The sequence below is a fragment of the Marmota flaviventris genome, chromosome X, assembly GCF_047511675.1.
Source record: "Marmota flaviventris isolate mMarFla1 chromosome X, mMarFla1.hap1, whole genome shotgun sequence".
Taxonomy (NCBI): Eukaryota; Metazoa; Chordata; class Mammalia; order Rodentia; family Sciuridae; genus Marmota; species Marmota flaviventris.
The window spans coordinates 20837898-20842233 of record NC_092518.1 but is presented as its reverse complement, the minus strand read 5'-3'; the positions used below and the strand labels follow the sequence as shown (position 1 = coordinate 20842233).

General features: G+C 30.6%; 1 non-coding gene across 1 annotated transcript; it reads left to right on the top strand.

Moving 5' to 3' along the window:
- Positions 1–3288: 3288 nt before the first annotated feature.
- LOC114086198 (U6 spliceosomal RNA) lies at positions 3289–3395 on the top strand. Its single transcript, XR_003581608.1, has one exon. It is a non-coding gene; the product is annotated as a U6 spliceosomal RNA (small nuclear RNA).
- The last annotated feature ends 941 nt before the right edge of the window (positions 3396–4336 follow it).

The window sequence follows — 4336 nt, the reverse complement described above, 5'->3', positions numbered from 1 at the left end:
GCTCATTTCTGGTGCCTGTCTCTTTCCAATTAAATTATCACTAAATTTCAAAAATTCATCAGCAATATCTGGTAAATCTCTTTTCTCTTCTCCAGCATCCATTGCTAAAGCCATCAATAAGATAGATAAGATCTATTATTCTAGTCAATGATATCCAATGGATTTTCTGCAGTGATAAAAATATTCTTTATCAGTGTTGTTCAATACAGTAGCTATTATGATAATTATTGAACACTTGAAATGTAATTAGTACAATTGAGGCACTGAAATTTATTTAAATTCAATTAACTTTAAATTTGAGTAGTCACACATGACTGGAAACTGCAGTATTGGACAGCACAGCTCTAGAATATTTTCTGTCTGAATTGATCTCAGAAGCTCCAGGATAAAGACCTTCTAATTGATCTGAAACAGGAGATGGTACATTTTACTCTGCCATTTAAAGACTATCAATACCTATTCCTATGCTAATACTTAGTCCATATTTTATAGACACACTTGTATAGTCCACTTTGATCTGGTTCCATTACACTTTTCCAATCAAGTTTCCATATATCTCATTCTTACTTAATCAAAGTCATCAAATTGATTTATTTTTGGTCTGGATCCATAGCTTATGCTTCCTCTAAACTCATTATTTCACTGATATAATATTATCCTCTAGAAATTCCTTGTTCAATCTATATTTCCAAATCTTCTTAGCTGTGAAACTTTAGCTTGAATTGTCACTTATTTCACCAAGATTTCTCCAATTTCCCTTGCTAGAAGCAAGCTCTCCTGCCACTGAATCACTTTAGTTATCTATCATTATTTCCTCTTGACATATATTTATCCCATATTCACATAAGTTTATAATCTCCTTGAGGGAATGGTCTATATCTGACTTATCCATAATCTTCAGTCTTTGGTCCACTGGATCATGGAATATTCAAAACAACCAGTTATCAAGTGAATAGATAAATATCCTTATTCATTTACTTATTATTTAAATTTGAAATTTTTATTAGCAACACAAGAACATTTCAAATGAAGTTAATTAAGCCATTAGATAAATATGAACTTATAAATGGGTATATACCATATATGGAGACATGTTATCTACATGCTCACAAATATGCAAACAATCTGATTACAATTTAAATGATTTGCAAATCTGATAAAATTTTATATGCATATGTAACATATACATTATTGTTTAAATATGTCCTGCAAAAGTATTTCAGATAATTTACTGTTTTCTACTTGCCACATGGAAAGCAATCTTAACCATATAACCATATACTACAAAACAAAACATTGTGTGGAATATTTATTATAAACCAGAATATTTTGTTAAGCTGAGAAGACTTTTCCCATCGTGAGCTTTTGTTTGCTAACTGTATTCAGTTGAAGTGAACTGTTCAATGTTATTAAATTATAACGTATTGAAGTATAACAGTTACTAATATATTTAAAATTTGATAATCCATTTACTATTTTGTGAACTCTCTGGAAAATCTTAAGAAGTTCATTATTTTCAAGGAAACATTAGTTTCAAATAGAAAATAGGTATATTACTAGCATAAGCACAATCCAATCCATAATAAAATTTTCAGTAATGTTTTTATTATACAAATCAATGATTCTACTGTAAATAGAGTTAAAAACAAACTTCCCCAAGGATGGCAATAAATGGGGTTCAATTGCTAAAGAAGACTCATAAGACCACTTATAATAAAAACAATTTGAGATCTCTAGGAACTAACACTCATGTCACAGAAACCAAATAATTGGACTTACATCTTACAACATAAAATGGTGGCCAATGATTAGTATTCAAAATATGAGTCAGCTGTTCATTAAAAACACAAAGACAACCCAATGAAAGGGAAGTGAAAACTCAAAATTATACATAAATACATATACACACATACTAATTTATTAATGATTTAGTAATGGCATAAAACATAATACTCCAAAGATTGCCAAAAATTTTAAAGTATGTTAGAAAACAATCAGTATTCAGAAAATTGAAAGAACTCATCCTGCCATGATGGTGTAAAATGGCAGACATGAATAGAGGTAATTCGACAAGCTTTGAAATAATTAAAGGATGTTTATACTTTAACATTAACTCTGAATTTTACAGAAATATACTAGAAAAAAAGGGGAAAGAGTTGCATGATTATATAATGTAACATTGTCATGAAAAATTAGGAGTAGTATACTGCCTGTGTAAAAAAAAAAAAAAAAAACAACAATAGATCAATAAATTATGTATCTCATTAATGAAATATTTATCAGAGATTAAAATGAAGAAGTACTCATGTATCATGAGTCAGGATTGTAATGTGTATGTGCTATTAATACTGTTTTTTTTTTAAATTAATTTTCTTAGTATGCATGAGGCCCTGGTTTTGATCCCTAACACATCAATAAGGAAGGAAGGGGGGAAGGGAGGGGAAGAAAGAAGTAAAATTTCAGAAAAACACAAATGATATTGCATCACTTTTATGAAGCTTGAAAAACAAAAATATATAATACATTGTTCGTGGATCCATACACATATGATGAAATAGAAAAGTTAGGAAAGATAAACACCAAAGATAAACACATCATCTAGATAGTGTATACTTCTGAGGAGAAAAGAAATGTTCTCAGCAAGGAGTCAAAAATGATTTATTTCTTCAAAAACAAAGACTTGTGGTGAATATGGTAAATGATAACTCAACCATTTGGAAAATAAAAACTGACTCCCAGAATGTGGGTCATAGTGAAGTAAAAGACTTGAATCTAAAAAAAATATTCTAACAAATATATAGCAAGGCTATGGAAGTCAAACTGTTCATTCACCAAATGTAAAAACTGAAGAGTAAAACAATGATTTAAAAACTAAAATGGATTGTGTAAATTTTACATAAGGAAATATGCCTGGGTTCCTTAATAAATTCTTCCTAAAGTTATTGCCTGGTTTTAGAATGTGACCCAGCCTTGGAATAAAAACTGAGAGAAGTATCCTAAGCTGCCAGCCACAGTGGAAACATTTTCAAAATCAAGAGCAGTTAACTTGGGTGGCTCCAGTTGTAATATTTCTCAACAATATTCACAAACAGAAAAAAGCTCTGCCTGAAATAATAACTGATGTTAGGAATATGTCATAGAGTTAAACATAAAGAAAATCTGACATTGAAATAACATTTTTCATGATTTATAGTCTGTCCATTGTAGGTAGAAATGTGAGGAAAGTAAGAATTTAAAGTAGAGAAAATAAAGATGAAGAACAGGATAATACCCCCAAAGTGAAGCAGGGTGCTCACTTCAGCAGCACATATACTAAAATTGGAATGATGCAGAGAAAATTAGCATGGCCCATGTGCAAGGATTACATGCAAATTCATGAAGCATTCCATATTAAAAAAAGTGAGGCAGGAGTGGATTGAGGACCTGTTCCTAATTGAATAAGGTTATGGAATTTTGATATTTATAATTAACTGAACACTTAATTACAAAAGTGAGACTATTTTTATGACTAAATGTGGCTAATGATCTTTTTATTACCTGTGCATGATCATCAGCCTTATGGGATCTGCCTAAAAGTGCATCCTACAGAGGGATAGAGTTAGCACTACAGCTAGTTTAAAGGGGCAGTGAGAGGATCAAACATTTTTATATTTTTTCCTTAAGAGCTGCAAGTTGTGCAACAAATAGATTATATGATTATCTTATGTAAAACAAACTCGGGGCACAAAGGAACATGTTTTTTCCATACAGTAGTTATAATATAGACCTTAATCTGCTTCTCGATGATTTACAAGCATTATTACAAGAAACTGAAAGAGAGAGATTGAATTTGTGTGTGTGTGTGTGTGTGTGCGCGCGCCTCTGAGCTCAATCCCCGGTACCAAAAAAAAAAAAAAAATGCGCGCACACACACACACACACACACATACATACACACTGTATACACATATTTTATATATATATATAAATTTGTGTGTGTGTGTGTGTGTATGTATATAATATATATAGTTACTTGGCATCTCTGATAGAATTTCCAGAATTTTTTTCAAACTTTTTGTGTTAATTACCAATGACTACACATTTCAATCCTATGTATTTGTTTTGAAATAAACAACCAGAAAATGATACTTGGAAATATAACAGAAAATTGAGGGCTCAATTAAAATAGGGACAACAAATGTGTTAGCTCAGGTTATATTTTTTTTTGCCTGAATCATTTCTATAAACATTACCAATGTTTGAGGCTTCTTATGTGAGAAGCTATAATACTAATGGAACAATTCTTATGGTAATTTCAATGATTATTACACAATGGTGAAGCATAGAAAAATCTCAT